General features: G+C 43.0%; 1 long non-coding RNA gene across 1 annotated transcript in view; it reads right to left on the bottom strand.

Moving 5' to 3' along the window:
• The window catches only part of LOC138926280 (uncharacterized), a 184,495-nt gene extending 173,691 nt beyond the window's left edge, over positions 1–10,804 (bottom strand). The window contains exon 1 of the long non-coding RNA XR_011442744.1: positions 10,666–10,804. This is a non-coding gene — a long non-coding RNA (uncharacterized lncRNA). The remainder of the gene's footprint in view (positions 1–10,665) is intronic.
• Positions 10,805–16,974: the final 6,170 nt, after the last annotated feature.

Below are 16,974 nucleotides of genomic sequence, written 5' to 3' on the forward strand. Positions count from 1 at the left end.
CATTTTTATTCCCTATTGGAGAGGTTTATGAACCTACTAGAGACTACAAAGATAGATGTATCAGTGCTACGTAAAGTAACCGATGGAGCAAGTGCGTTCGTGTGTTGGACGCGATCGGATTGGAGAAACAAGCCGTTAATTACGCGTCGATCGAGATCAGCCAACAACCAAGGATTTGTTCAAGTTCCTGGGTTCTCGCTGATGAATTTGAGCTCAGTTGACGCCGAAGCAAATAGGATGGCAAAAGCAAGCAACAAAAAAAAAGCAAAAAGACCTATTCATGCCATGGTAGCATGGAAGGAGCACAGCCTGGCAGGCTTTGCGGAATTCCTGACGCTAAGTGGCGCTGAGCAATAGCGATCAATGGCAATGGAGAAATCGTTATTTTTCAACTGTTTGAGACCGGGACATCTTACAAGGAAGTGTGAATGTAAATTCAACTGTACAATGCCACGGATGACATCACACACCACTAAGTATACAATCGGCTGCATCCGCGCCAAGCATTGCAGCAACTACCAACTTTGCAGGCTACGGTACAGCCTGTTACAACTGAAAGGGAGAATAAACGCAATTAGGACGCTCCACAAACGACATCGGTGACTGTGAGTCACATAGCACGAGCAGATGGTTCACAATCGTCCCCATACGCACAAGGCTTTGCAGCAATTACACCACATCATGGGCATCATCAAAGAACGCTACCGATTGCATTAGTATATGTTTAGGACGCAAATGGAACATATAAAAGATGCCAGCTACTATTTGACAGTGAATCAGTTATAAAAACTTTCGAAACATTGGATTAACTCACTTGGGCTTGCACGTTCAATATTATGAATGCTGGTTTAGGGAATTTCTTACATCAATGCTGGGATCACTCAGCTGCATCTCCAATAACGACTTACAGACAGCTCTTTGAAGGTTACTGCCTACGTCCTCGGTAAGATCACAACGTCTTAGCAGAGAAACAACATCTATCCACCATCACTAAGGAAGTTCGATTTTATTGGATTTTATTGGGGTGCAAATACTTTTGGCCACGAATTCTTATTGCCAAATCCTCGATATTTGGATGGGTCATTACATCGATTGGAGTTTATCAGTCTCCTACAACTACAACGCTGTTCTCCGCATGCAACATTGACAGTACACTACAACGATTTTGGGAGATACCAGAATCCAGCAGCATAGCTGGTGTAAACATTTTCCAAAGCGCATTAAAGGGACGACTTTGGCAAACCCGAAATTTACAGAAACACTCCGGGAGTACAACCTTACTTCATGGCTGTAGATAGAGGACTACAGCGGAATCCGGATCTACGAAAAAAGGACAATGAAGTCATACAGGAATTACATCAGTATTGCCGACATGAAATAAGTCACAGCAAGAAGCAACGATGCAGGTACTGAGCATTCTTAGCAATCTTTTTTCATATGCCTCCTCGTCAAAATTAAGAGACACGTATTATGCGCAGAAATCAATATGTTTCGCCAAGTTTGAATAAGCACCCATCATCAAAACTACCAACGAACCATATGACGGGAATATCTATCTCGGCCTTTAACGCACAAATAGCTATGCACTTAACTTTTGGAACAGCCTGCGCACCATATCTGGCTGTAAGTGCATTGGAGCAGCTGGCACAGGATCACTGTATCGTCATTGAGATTTTTCAATTACCTTAATCCGCACCAAAATACAAAGACGAATTAATTTATTTGAACGTTCTAAGAATGTTTATTATGCATGCAGATGAAGCTGGATGATCAACATAGATAAACCAGCTTATGGTGCACGCATGGGCTTAATGTAATGTACAAAGAGTGCGGCACGACTAGACATTGCGAAGCTAAAGGTCTCGATAAGGGAAAAGATTCGATTGAATTTCATGCCTTATTTCAATGTATTTAAGACCAAGGAATATGTTGCTGCTGCGTATGCACCGATGTTTCTAACCGAAGACGGAACATATTTGGCTTCATTGATGGATGCCAAAAACAATGTAGTACCACTAAAAAAAAACTTATCATGACTGGAATTGTGCTACGGAGCTGCTGCTACCAGGCGTCTGTATGATCACTCAAAGATGGACTACGACACAAGGATATTCAAGTTTATGCAAGGTGCGATTCAAGTAATTTTTTTGCCTGGTTATCATACGCACCATCGAAAATGAACAAATTCGTCCCAAATCGCACATCGGAAATTCTGGAAACGTTGCACGACATAGTTGGCAACACGCAAGCTTGAAGGAGAAACCGGAAATGACGCCTTCTTAACTGCTCAAATTAAGCCTGAGGTAGAACGGGCCATTTTGGAAAGACATGGAAAGTTTTACAAATCACAGCAAACTCACCTGACGTAAGCTCAGACAGGCCAATAAGTCTGCTAATTAATAATAATTTGGCGATGCCGAATTCACGCTTTCATTTACGATTTTAGCCGATTTGTGTGTACATAAACGCCAATTCGTGAATTCGGTAACACACGAAAGTTGACCATGAATTCATCCTCAAACATGAACTGGTGAAGCGCAACCATCTTTACGCTATATAAATTATGTGGCAACGCCGTGTTTTAAATAAGCATTAAATAATACTTTTATGCATAATAATGTGTAAAACTATTATTAATAATAAATTTTTGGGTTCTTATTTGCCGATTTTAAATGAAAAATTTAAGTTTATCCACCGCGCTGCTTATTTTGTTTACTTTTTGTGAAAGTCTGACCAGACTAAAATACTTAATTTTGCACCGCTGGCATTTCTACTGAAATCGAATCACAAACTTTTATATGTCGCATAAACACGGGGATAATTTTTATATCGCTCTTTCAAGAAATCGTGATTTCCATTGGATTAACATAATATGTGTTAATGTGTCTTATATGTTAAATGTAAGAAATACATACATCCCGGAAAATCAGACTACCGGCAAGCGTCCCAGCACTCTACCAAAGATTCAAGAAGCGCTGGGACCAGGAATACTTTACGCTACAATAACGTCCCAAAGAGGACACACCGCAACCGAATGTGGAAGTGGCATCACTCGTTCCCATCGATAATTCGAATAGTCCACCAACTTCCTGGCTTCTTGCAACGGTTATCTCAATGCACACTGGCGCACACGGAATCAATTCTCGCAACGTTGCTGATATTCAAAATTGCTGATATACATGTTGCTGAAAAGTTTGGGAACATGAATTGTTTCTACGTAAGATATATACATCAATAAACCATGGCAACGCGGACCGATGCGTCGTCCCCTCGACCCCATATTTGTTATTTTCCCCTAGCTTTTCTGCATTTCGTCCATTTTGGAACATAAGTCAATTACGCTTTAGAACACCCAGATCCGAGAACACCCAGCTTGTATAGAATCCAAAAATAAACTATTTTCAGGAAGATAGAAAGACGCCTTTCGGTTTTTATCAACATCATTCTCTGAAGCCCCTTACTAGCCCCTAAGGGAAGCCGCAAGACAAATATTTTGCTCACGTTTTTCTATGTAACGGGAAATTCGTGGGCTGATTTTTTTCATGTTCCTACTCTTGGGGGTGCAGGGGAATTTCTTTCGCATGATTGCATTACTTTTTCAAATGCGGTCAACTGAGTTAATCATTGATTTTTTGTGTCTCTTGGTCTGTCTCAAAAATGATAACATACCTTTCTGGACACCCTGACACCTTCTGAATGAATAATGAAGGCCAACTTGGCGGGAAATAAAATTGATGACTAGGATGGGATATTAATCCCTTGTGCGCAAGCCTATTTAATTCCACAATTGTAATAAGACAGAGAGAGAGCGAGAGATGGAATTAAAGGTCACGAGTATTTAACGTACGTCCAATAATGGTAGTCTTATTATGGATGAAGCAAACACATGGATAAGCTGAAAAGCTGCCGAACTTTCGATCAAACTGAAAAAAGCACCGGCGAAGAGGTTAAATAAGAGGAAAGCGATAATCAATCAACTCTGCGAGGGAGTCTCACTACGAGCGGCTGTACAGTTGAGCCCAATACTGCGCCCAATACCCAATATTATAACAATACTTTTCTGATACGCAAAAAAAAACCAGTGAATGGCAATTGAAAGATGTGTATGACATATTAATGTGTCACTTGACGCCCCGCCAATCGTAGATTGCTACATTCTACTATTTCCACAAGCGTGATCAGCACTCAACCGATTCGTGTGTGGCATGCGCGACGAAGTTCTCCAGCGTAGCCTGCAAGCTGACGCCGAATCGATGGTGCAGCGGGCCATGGAACCCTTGAAGTTTCGCCGATCAGACTGCCTCCGAGTCAAATTTCTTACGCACTTGTCAAGCCATATGAAGAAGAGTTGGACCATCTCTGTGCTCAAGGAATACTTGAACCTGTAGAGTAGTCGAAGTGGGCCACTCCGACGGATTAATGCAAACAATTACTACTTACAAAGGAGAAAAACTGAAGGTAGAAACTGTGAACCCGCCTTCACATTGATTTCGCCGGACCGTTCGTTTATAAAGTGGCTTGAAGTTTTCCCCATAAAATCGACATACGCGTCAGCTGCAATTACCTTCCTTCGGCAGCTGTTCGCCACTCATGGCGTTCCGGATGAAATCGTGTCGGACAACGGAACTGCTTTCTCCTCCAAAGAGCTCCAAAGAGTTATTTACGGAAAAGAGTCGAATCCGTCCATCCAATCGGAACCGTTCCACCCTGCATCGTTGAGAATGGACAGAGAGAAGGGATTTTATGTAAAGGTAAAGCTCCCATAATTTGAGTCATCAGGCGAGGATTACATTTAAAACAGCGTAAAACTGCATTCCCTCGCGTTTTCGATCCAAATGCGCTGTCGCAAAAGACTCAAGAAACTTTGTCGGATAAACGGGCCAACAAGATTCTTCTTAATACTCGTGTTTTTGAAGTATTTTAACAATTTTTTAGAACGCTTCGTTATATTCGACTTGTGAAAATGCAATATTATAACTTATTATAAGTGTAAAAAACCTTTTAAAGATCCTTATGAAGCGGAACATATAAACAAAGCTATTTAAGCAGCTAATCTGATGGAGTTCAGCCAAATGGGCGCTATTAAGTGCTTGTACAAAAAAGAACCTGTAAGCTGTTAACGGATGTTATTGGATTGGAAATTAATTTGAATTTTTTTTTAATTTGAATTGTATTTTGTCGTTGAATTGTTACTCTCTATATCTAGTCTAAGATAGCTTAGGGCGGAGCGGGAGCGAAGCTCATATTTCCTCTTGTGCGAATTCGCCCTGCTTCACCGCAATAGATAAGTTAAGCTTAAGATTAGAGAAATATAGATCGATTTATAACGTTGAAGAGGACACATAGTTTTTTGTTTTCGCCTTCGACATTTTAAATATTCAGCTTCCTTATTTGTTATTTTTTTTATTGTTTAATACTAGTGAGAGATAAACTAATCTCATTTAACATTTTGGCGCCCCCGGGTGGACATTTGGGCTAAATATTTAAAAATAAACAAAATTAAAACATAATGTGACAGTGACACTGTGTTATTACCAGAGCTCTCAAGAAGTGGTCCCTTTTTCTCAGGCAGATTGAAAAGAGAATCGAAAAGACACTTCAACTTCGGTTTCTATCAACGCGCTCGTTGCTCAACCAACGAGAGATTTTGTCGCTCACTTTGTAACATCGTTCACACGAGACACTTTGTTGAGCAGAATTTGCCGAAAGTGTCTTTTGCGTATGTATGCGTGTTGCGCGTGTGCCTCAGTTTGTTTTCGGTAAAGCGTGTAGCCAGGTGGTTTTAGCCACACCAGCAACTCAGGTGTCGGTAGAAAGATCGTTCTCAGCTCTTAATTTTATTCTGAACGAGAAGCGCACATCTTTAACTGCTGAAAATATTAATTCACTCTTAATTGTTAAACTCAATTCTTAATTTGAAAAAAAAGTTTTATATACAATTTTGAAGTTTTCGTTATTTTATTACAACATGAAAAAAAATTGAAGAAAATCTATGAAATAACAAGAAATGAAAGCTAACTTCGGGCGGAGCTGAAGTTTATATACCCTTGCAGTTAAAACCGGATATATATCGCAAACATCGGATATAGTTGGCCGATCCTTATGAGAATATGATAATATAACCCAATTTATTATAATACAAAAACCAAACCTAAAAATGTCCCAAACTTCTATCTTCAAAAACACAAAAGTTGGGTCATTTCCGATCGTTCAGTTATATGGCAGCTATAGGATATAGTCGGCCGATCCTAATGAAATTTGGTAGGTTGGATCATCTGACCAAAAATAGAATCTGTACTAAATTCCACCTTTCTATTTTCAAAAACACGAAAGTTGGGTCATTTCCGATCGTTCAGTTATATAGCAGCTATAGAATATAGTCGGCCGATCCGGGCCGTTCCGACTTATATACTGCGTGCAAAGGAAAGAAGGGTGTGTGCAAAGTTTCAAGACGATAGCTTTAAAACTGAGAGACTAGTTTGCGTAGAAACAGACAGACGGACAGACAGACGGACAGACGGACGGACAGACGGACATGCTCATATCAACTCAGGAGGTGATCCTGATCAAGAATATATATACTTTATAGGGTCGGAGATGTCTCCTTCACTGCGTTGCACACTTTTGGACAAAATTATAATACCCTCTGCAAGGGTATAATAATATGAAAATAAAATTTGTTAAGCCTATATATTTGTCTATTATTTCCTATTCTTATATACACATGTATATAGTTATTTTTATTGTGCGTATATAAATGCATACGCATGACAGATGCACACAAATTAGCGCTCTATCTCTTTCTCGCTTCCTCTTTCACGCTTTGCCTGCGATGAGATGTAGACGCAACAACAAAAGCCTAACGCAACAACAAGAAAAAAGACACGTAGTGCTTCCACTTGGTTCGTTTTGCTCAGTGGCTGAGCTCAGTTGCTGAGCGTCAAACGACAGTGTCCCCTACAAGCTGTTTTCGTGAGAGCGCTTCGTGTGTCTCTCTCACCGAACAGCATAAAACAGAAAACACGAAAGCAGCAAAAATAACTGTTCTGTTCAGAGAGTGAGCGCGTCCGTTTAGTGTTTTTCGTGAGTAAACAGCAAAGAAAATATTGGTTGATCATAATTCGGGAGCTCTAGTTATTACACACAACAAATACCCAAAATACAAACATTCGAACAAAACCCAAGACTTAAATTCCAAAAAATTCACCGCGTCGTGAAACCGCTACAAACCGCCAATACAAGGATCATCGCCACCAGGATCATCAGCGAGCTCCATGCCGTGTACCTGCATTGACTGCACGAGGAAAGTGGCAGCGGGATTAAAGGATTCCAAGGCAGAACCGCAATTATTTGTGCAAGAAATTGAAAGTTGAGAAAAGACGAATTAAATCTACGTCTCGTGCTGAAATATGCACCCTCCTTTCAATTCTTGGTACGCTTACGTACCTGAAATTAGTAGAGCTAACAATTTGAATAGTTTGATTAAAATAATTAACAAAATGTGTGTTAGCACCAGTATCGGCGGCGATTGTGGGTCAACAATCACTTTAGAATGCAAAACACCGAGGAGAAGAACTAAACGCAGATGCAGTACCAAACAGTACAGTAAACTTTCTTAGCTCCGTGATTGACTCCGGTGTATTCGGAAGAAAGAATATAAAATTCAATAAATGTAAATAAGGGATCACTATAATGTTGGTAATGCAAAACTAAAAAAGATCGGAAAAAAAGTGTCAATCGCGGTCATAAAAATTCCGTACGGCAGGACTCGGTTAAAATAGGCAAAATAACTTAATTAAATTCTTAAAATTAAGTTTCCATTTTCCTTAATTAATTAATATTAGATAAGTTCTTTAAATAATATCCTTATTTAATTGTGTTAAACGTTCTTGTCTTTTTGATACACTTCAAGCAGAACCTGAATGTTGATTTATTTATCTTTGAACTGTTTTATTAAGAGTATGTTTAAGGTTCTTTTGGATTTTTCCGAAAATTAAGCAAACTTTGAGAATGGATTGCGGGAAAATGAAAAGACATACGAACTTATGCTTTTGAATTTTTGATTCGTTTTTTATTAGCGATTAAAAAAAATATTCATTATTCAGGAAATTCAAAATGGTGGCTTCAAAATGGCGGATCTCGTAGACCCAGGGCCGTAGCTAGCATGGGGCAGGTGGGGCGGTGCCCCAGGGCCCCCGAAGGGAAAGGGCCCCGCCGGGGCAAAAGACTTCCGTATAGGGGGCCCCAAATTTACTTGTTGCCCCAGGGCCCCCGAGGCTCTAGCTACGGCCCTGCGTAGACCTCTATTTTTCTGCTTTGTCGAGTGTAGGGCCGCTGGTTGTGAACTTAAATTAGAAATGTATATAATTTATTAAAATTGATGGAATTTCCTATGCCTTATACCAAAGATTATAAAGTACATAGATGGGACATCAGGGCCCAAAACGGTCAACTTTTTGCGTCGAGCTTGTTGGTGAGGGGGGAACGCACATGCATACGATTCTATTTTTAGAACTCTTTACATGTATCTGTCAACAAAAATGTGAACCTATGTATGTATGTGTGACTGCTCGCACGACGGAGTAAAAATGTTTTGGCTTCCAAATTTCAATTTCAATTTCTCGTTTCTGTTTCCGATGCGCCGATGTGGTAGTTGGTAGAACAAATAGTATTTTTAATCGCGGCAGATCGAGACAGGATGGTAGCGTAATGCATAGAGTAGTTACTCTATGTGTAATTTTTCTGTGTTCAAATCCTCGTAAGGACTTTGAACTTTTTCGTTCTTTTATACTTATTTTTTTTTTATTTTTCCTTAAATATAATAGTTTTCTTTAATTTTACAATTGTAAAATTGTTTTGTTCTTCATTATGTCCGGCTAATAAAATTTCAAGGGAGTCCTTCCGGTATTTTGTCATCCGACACGTCCGCCACTAATTTTTACAACCATTGTAATAGAATGCAATTAAAAATAATAATAATAACGTAAAAGTTAAAAGTAAAAAAAAAAATAATAAAATAAAAGTAAATATAAAAAGAATCATAAAACTAAAACTTTATCAAAATTGAAACAACCGCCCGCTAATGAAGTCGAACCCAGGACCCAATGAATAAGGATCGCGCACTATCCATCTAGGCTACCCTCGAAGTTGATTTTATGATACTTAAAATTGGTGTTAAAGGAGGCGCTAAAATCTATACCAAAAACAGAGTTGACGAGTAAGGATAGTAAAAGATATTTCTGATCTCTTTACTCTTACATTGGTTCGATTACATCGTTTCAAACTTTCATTGTTCCAAAGATGTTACGATCTAAAAATAGAATTCTCTCTCTCCCTATCTCATCTGCCAGGCCTGCCAAAATGCCGTAGAACCCGCACTTATAGACATTTTTACAGCGGGTTCCACTACGAACTGAGACGATGTTAAGGTGATTTTACAATTTTGTATTTTTTTTTATTGGATTACAAATTTAGGAAAACACATTAAAATAATAAAACAATAATATAAATAGATTTAAAATTAAAAAAAATGGATGTCCCGAGCCTGGTTTGAACTCATTTTACTTTGCACATCAGCCAAGCACTCTACCACTCGGCTATTCCTCATTCGTTGTCTCGCGAAAAATTTCTCAAACTTAACTTGTCGCGCAATGGAACCCGCTCGTTCCAGCGGGTTCCACTGCTGGAACCCGCCATAGAAAATTTTTCTTTGTATGAGATGTCCCATCTATGTACTGTATAATCTTTGCTTATACCTAACGACAATTAATTTTGGTAAAAACAAACCAATTTCATGGACGTTTTTTTCTCTTTTTATACCCTTGCAGAGGGTATTATAATTTTGGTCAAAAGTGTGCAACGCAGTGAAGGAGACATATCCGACCCTATAAAGTATATATATTCTTGATCAGGATCACCTCCTGAGTTGATATGAGCATGTCCGTCTGTCTGTCCGTCTGTCTGTCCGTCTGTCTGTCTGTTTCTACGCGAACTAGTCTCTCAGTTTTAAAGCTATCGTCTTGAAACTTTGCACACACCCTTCTTTCCTTTGCACGCAGTATACACCGATGTAAATGTCACCTTAGAAATACCATGTTGTAAATACATTTTTTGACTCATGTGTGCCATGAAAATATCCGTTCGTTCAACAAATCCTTCTAGTTTAAAATCTGCCTCACGATGTGCACGGGTGGCCTCTACCGCGCCCCTCAGCTACTTGGTGACGGATTGGCTCAGTCGAAAGGGGCGTGGGTGTGGGCACGGCAAACTAGACCGTGTACGTTACGGAAATCGTCGCAGACAGAGATAAGGAAGTGGGAAAGGAAAGCTGTAGGAGTTGGCCGATCCTTGGGTGGTTGATTCTACTGACCCTATTGAATGAAAGACTATATGTTGTGGTCCTTCATCTATACCCTACCTTTCATGTAGACTTTACACTAAACAGTGGGGTCTACCCATATTCAACTGCCATGTTTGAGTCCGAAGTGCTCTAAATAAAATAATTTATCTCATGTTCATTTTATTTAATTAAAGATAGTCATAAATAAGAAAATACAAACATAAAGGAAAATAAAATTTAACCTAAGATTTAAAACGGAAAGTAAAACATGTCAGGGTTTTCCCATTGTACCCAAAGTCAAAAATTACTCGTGGTGGTTTACTCACTCAGCTTTTCCGAATCTGCATCGATCGTTGGACCCAAGAGGATGAGTTGATTTTACGCTGTTTACTTAATACAAAAAGAGAAGGAATACAACTGGAAAATACCTGACGGAAATTCCTGAAGTATCTCCCTTTCAGAGTTGATTTGCTTATGAAACTAAACTTCAGATAAAGTACTATGCTAAATACTTTATACTCCTTAGAGTTTACATTTAGGCAATATAAAGAAAATTAAGAATTTATAATATTAAACTAAAGAAAAATTATCATAATTTAAATCAGGGTGGGAGTCGATACAAATTTGGCGCAGCTGTCAAGGTTCGCTTTGGAAGCAGTTGTGCAAATCAGTACTGCCGAAAGTGTTCACACACACATGCTCGCAGGCAAGAATTATTATTTTCTCACTGCGTGAGAACCTTCCTTCCCATTGACCTCCTCTCAGGCTCGCAAAAAAAAATATAGTCTAAATACGAAAACTCTCACTAATAAAAGGCTGGCTCCACACTGAAGCAAGAAAAAAAAAACTGAACTGCAGCAGCCACAGTTATTTCTTGTTGCGACTTATTCTTATTTCTCTTCTACATTCTGATCATCCCTAATGCATGATTATTTTAAGGCTTCTCTTTCGGCTGGTTACGGCACTCCATTGGCGGTCCAGGCGAAGATTAAGTTGGGTCACTCGAGGCTAAGGGTGTCCAATTGATTCCATGAGGGGGATGCTCCTGGTCAGAATCGAAGTGATGCTGTTCCACCTGACAAGGGATTGATCATGGTGGATATTGGAACTATTTAAATATTTTCTCACCTTATAAATTTCCTCCCCCACACGATGACAATCACTATTGTTTTGAACTTTATTTCAGACCGAATTGCCTTTGCTGCACAAGAGTGTTTCCATAGGTCTGCAAGGGTTTTTCTTCATTGTGCACTACACGTGTTTTGAAGAATTTTCCTTCACTTTTAAAATAGGCTGACGGAAATTCTTTGCTCGGCCAAAGATTAAAAGAGAATAGATGCTAAGAACGTTCTAAAAGCTCCAGCATACCCATGCTTTCATAAAGCTTCCCTACCTAACGGAGGAATCGTATGATTTTCTACCTGCTTTGGTCCGTTCATGCAGGTGTGGGTGGGCATTGCATCTGTCTATGCAATTATGTTCCCATCTGTTGGGTGGATACAGTAAAGGAATGAAATATTGGCCTGCCTAGATATTTGTTTTTATCTTGGAATAAAGTGCACACTACACACCCCTCCCCTACAGTTTGAATCGAGGAAAACACCCTTTCATTAAAACTGGATAACAATAGGGGAGTGCACCATTACCAAATATCCTTGGCATGATATTTACCTATTTCATTGCTATTTTTGTCCCCCAACAATTAACAAGATTCGCCTAACTTCTTTTTGATTCGTGCTCTCATACAAACTGGAGCAAGTTTGGCGTTAAAATGCTCAGCTGCTCTGCTTAATAAGAAGTTTCTTTTGGTAACAATTTGCCCTTCCTCAAAAGTTCGAGGTCGGCATCTCAGATCATAGCTACGCTTTTTTCCTTCGTAGGCTTTCGAAACATACTTATCGATGCTTGATCTGATTTTCTGAAATTCGCCAGATCTGTATAGTCTAGCACTGCTAGACTCGGATAGAAGGTTTAGATTACGTAAATATATAAAATCGTGGCCGTGACTAAGCATGTGCTGGTCGAAAACTGCAAAGTAAGGTGAAATTGCTATTGATTGGTGAATTGAACTCCTTAGAGCGGCGATTATGCTGCTCAAAAAGGTATCCCACTCGCGTTGGTCTGTCTTGATATATGGCTGCGTTTATTGCGTTATATAAAGATTTGTTGCACACCATATTTAGAAAGGAAGTCAATGAGTTCCCGTCTCTTGAATTGAGTACCGTTATCTCTAACGATGGTTTCGGGTACTTCAAAACATGTAAATATGTCCTCTTTTAGGATGTCTATGACTACCCTTGATGTAAACTTTTTGACTGCTTTAAAAAATGTGAATTTTGAGAAATGGTCGAGGATAATCAGTATTTCTATGTAACCTCTCTTTGTTCGAGGAAATGTTCCTATGAAATCTAAGTATAGACTTTGGAACGGTCGTTCAGACGTCACTTTAGCTCCCATTGGTGGTTTTAAAGGTCGATTCAGTACTTTAGTGGTTAGGTTAGGTTGAGGCGGCGATGCGGGGCCAGTGACTGACCCCCCATCCACTTGAGCCGCTGGGGCTTCTTATGATACCGCACAGGCAAAGGTCCTACAAGAGGACCTCTCCCTTCACTTTAGTGGTTTGGCACACCTGAAAATTTTTTATGTAATTCCTAACGTCTGCTACCACGTTGGACCAATAGAATCGTCGCCTGATTTGGTCTAAGCATTTGGCAATGCTGCAATGAGCTGAAGCAGGCTGATCGTGTGTTGCATATATCACTCCGACTCGCAGTGAATTGGGAACTTAAAGTTTCCAATGATTATCAGCATGGCCGTTTTCAGAAAACTCCGTACGATGTTAAATTTAACCATCAATAACCTTAAAATCTGGCGAATCGGGTTTTTTTAATTTCTTTATCAGTAAAGTATATTCGGATGACTTGAATGCTTCTGAATCCAGGACGATTTGTGGAAGAGTTTCATACTCCAGAGCGGAGATTGCAACTGCAGCTGAACTTTCATAAGTTCGGGAAAGAGCGTCTGCCACAACATTCTCACTTCCTTTGCGATGAACAATTGTGAAACCGTACCATTGGAGTTTGTTTTGTAGGGGGCCGCTGCTGCCGCCAAAGATTCCAGAAAACATGAAATGTTGAAATAAGAAGTCGGGGGCGTCTTTCGGATGGTATAACGCGGTCAGCTTTATTCGGCTGCTTACATGAGATAACTGACTTAACTTAGAAACTAGTACAAAAAAAGAGATCGACGACAACCAACGAGCGAGAAGAGAGGGCACAGAGGGGCCAGTGTGGATGCGCTCTTCAGCGCGGGTGCGCTCTTTAGCGCGGGTGCGCTCTTCAGCGCGGATGCGCTCTTCAGGTGAGCGGCACAACGGCCCCTCGCCTTAACATTCTCCCCCCCCCTTGCAATCGCTCGGGTTGCAACAGATCCCTCGTCGCTAGCTATGCGTCACTGCAGCTAGAGGGCGTACACGGGTCGATGAAGGCCCCCGTGTCGAAAATCCGGGTCCCGATGTTGACGTTGTTCCGGTTCACGATAGGGTGGGCGCAGCGACCGCGTCCTGCGAGGGCCCTCGAGGAGAGGCGGAAAATTGCCTAGGCGCGGATGACGCGGGCGGACGAGCGGTGGACGGCACCCGATGGGTGGCGGACGAATGCAGTGGAGCACTTGACGGCTGCCGGCCAGTGGCGGAAGAATTCCGAGGAGTTATTGAAGAGTGCCGGGAAGTCGGCGGCCGTGGATCGGTTTGGGAATGCCGGAAAATGGCGAACGCAGGGCGAGAAACACCCGAACCGCGTCGGGAGTTGGCTGATGACGGTCGACGAGAGAGCGAGACACCCCGCGTACTGTCTCCCGCGGGCGGTGACCGGTGCTCCTTGGTCACGGGGTGCAGCAGCGTGTGGTGATCCTGACCACACGTCTTACAGCCGTCTCCACGCCGACAGGATCCGTCGGAATGCTCGTGGGCCAGGCAGCTCGAGCAATAGCGGTTTGCGAGAGCCGCTCGGAGCCGCTCCTCGGCACTAAGGCGTAGGAAGCGCCGACACTTCTTCAATGGATGGATCCCATTGCAGACTCGGCATCGGTAGGATTGTGTACCTCGAGTACATCTGCTCTAGTGACTGGGCGTTGCGTGGGCGTGGCGACATTGTGCTGAATATGATCTTGGAATCCGATTCCGAACTGGTCCGTGTGGGCACCTCTCCCTGATCCAGTGAGTCACCGAGGCTGCGGGCAACTCGTGCGGAAAAAACATCCACGCTGCGGGGGTTGACTGGAGATAATGGGCCGGTTAGCACCCAACCAAAAATGGTCTCCTGACCGAGAAGCGACCCGCAGATATTAGACATGGAATTACCGAGGAGAATGGACGGAAGAATGTCAGCTCCTATTAATACATCGACTTGGGAGCTCTCAAAGAAGTTGGGGTCCGCCAGGGGAATGTCGGGCAGCCACTTGAGACGATCCTGCGGAATCGGGTAAGATGGCAGATCTCCTGCCAACTGCGGAAGAACGTAGGCCGCAGTCTCTAATTGTAGCCCGGGTCTAGACGGCGACCGAATGGAGAAATGGCACAATTTCGTAGACTGCGCGGAAATGGTCTGATTAAGGCCGGAAACTTGGGCTTGAATCGTCTTGAAAGGAGGCTTGACGAGGTTGAACAGTCGTTCCGTTATGAAGGTCGCTTCGGACCCTGAGTCTATTAGTGCTCGTGCCTGGACGGTGCACCCCAAATGGCACACGTTGATAAGGGCGGTGCCCAGTAGGACTGCTCCTGACCCGGAAGCGAAACACACCTGCACATTCGACTGATCCTCTGAGCCGTTTGCTGGCGTAGGCGGACTTGGAGCGGTAGGCGGCGTAGGCGGACTTGGAGCGGTGGCGAACGGATTGCCGCGGTGCAGGAGGGTGTGGTGTCGGCTGTGACATGTGAAGCAAGTATGGGCGCTCGTGCAGTCTCGTTGCTGGTGCCCTCGGGCAAAACAGTTCAAACACAGCTGCTTCCTTTTAATGTGGTCCGAGCGCCCATTTACCAAGAACCGCGGACATAAGCGAATGGGGTGGTTCTCCCTCGAACAGAGATCGCAACCCTTGGGGCCCGGAACCACTCGAGTCTCGTATGAATGGAGCCTTCGAGCAGGGGCAGTAGGAGTTCCCGACCTTGGCGGAAGTTGCCCGGAACTAATAGGCCTGACGTCGTCGATTGCTTCCAGAGTGCGATGGCGCTCTGTCAGGAAGTTGTCTAATTCCTTCCATGTTGGAATTTCGGCCTTGTTATGAACGGATTGCTCCCACATGGAAAGTGTGACTTTGGGGAGCTTTGACGAAATCATGAATACCAGGAGGCAGTCCCAAGCCTCAACATTGATGGAGGACATTGCTAGGGCTGTCAGACAACTCTGAATGGTGGCTTGCAGCTCCTTCAGCGCGACCCCGGACTCTTGAGAAATAGCCTGGATGTTGAAAAGGATCTTCAACTGGCTATTGACCAATAGCCGCCGGTTCTCAAAGCGGTCTGTGAGGCTTTGCCAAGCGACGGAAAACCCCTCATGGGTAAGCGGAGCCTTGGAAACAATGGCGTGGGCGTCACCACTTGTTTTGGACAACAAGTGGAACAACCGCTCTACCGGGGTGAGCCGCGAGTTTTGAATGTAAATGGCCGTAAACAAGTCTCGGAAGGTGGGCCACCGAAGATAATCACCCGCGAAGACCTCGGTATCCACCGGAGGTAACCGGCAGCCTGTAGACGCGGGCGTGTGAACGTTGACGGAAGCCGGAGTGGTATGGGAAGCAATTCTCTCTCGAAGCTGGGCAATACACCTCGAATAGACGGAGTAACAGTAGCTGTACTTCGATTCCAGCACTGTCGAGATGGCCGCATTGTCGTCGGACTCAGCTAGCAAATCGGAGCAGCTCTCATAGCTTTTCTCCACCTTCTCCCACAGTGCCCGAATTTGGTCCCGGTGGACTTCGCACATGTATTGGGAGCCCACTTCTGTTTCTCTGGCGGCCGGAGTATTTATGTTGGCCTCAAATTGGCTAACTCGATCTGAAGTGGCGATGAACTTTTTCAGCGCCACGTCGACCGCACTTTGAGCCATTTTAGCAACGGAACGAGTCTGCCTCTGTGAAGGACCGGAGCTCGTGTTGACGGATTCGTCACTCTTCGCCCTTGGAATGGCACTGTACGCCTTAGGCTTTAAAAGAGGCGTCCGCGGAGAAGCGGATTGAGATCTCTCCAAACGGATGGTTGGGATCGGACGTGGCCTTTGGTCGTCTCCCGTGGGCATTCTCAGACACCAATTCGCTGGTCAGCGCTTGTCGACTGACTTGCGCAATAGGTGGCTCGTACGAAGCGGTAGCCGGTCACTAATGTGATGAGACCGGTGAGATCTCGGACGAATTGCGATTGCAAGGCCAAGTGGGAATTAGAAGCGCCGATGTCGAGAGGAACGTCGGAAGCGGCACAATTCGGATGTGGGAGAAACTTCAGGAAGCCAAAAAAAACCAGATGGGCCAAGGTTTGTCGAGATTCTAGGCGGATGTTGCCAGATGCGGAGTAGGAGGAACGTTAGGAAAAATGACGGAGCGGAAAATGGAAAAGGACCGGAAAATTCGTGCTCGTTCGGAAA

This window comes from Drosophila bipectinata, chromosome XL (assembly GCF_030179905.1).
Source record: "Drosophila bipectinata strain 14024-0381.07 chromosome XL, DbipHiC1v2, whole genome shotgun sequence".
Lineage (NCBI taxonomy): Eukaryota > Metazoa > Arthropoda > Insecta > Diptera > Drosophilidae > Drosophila > Drosophila bipectinata.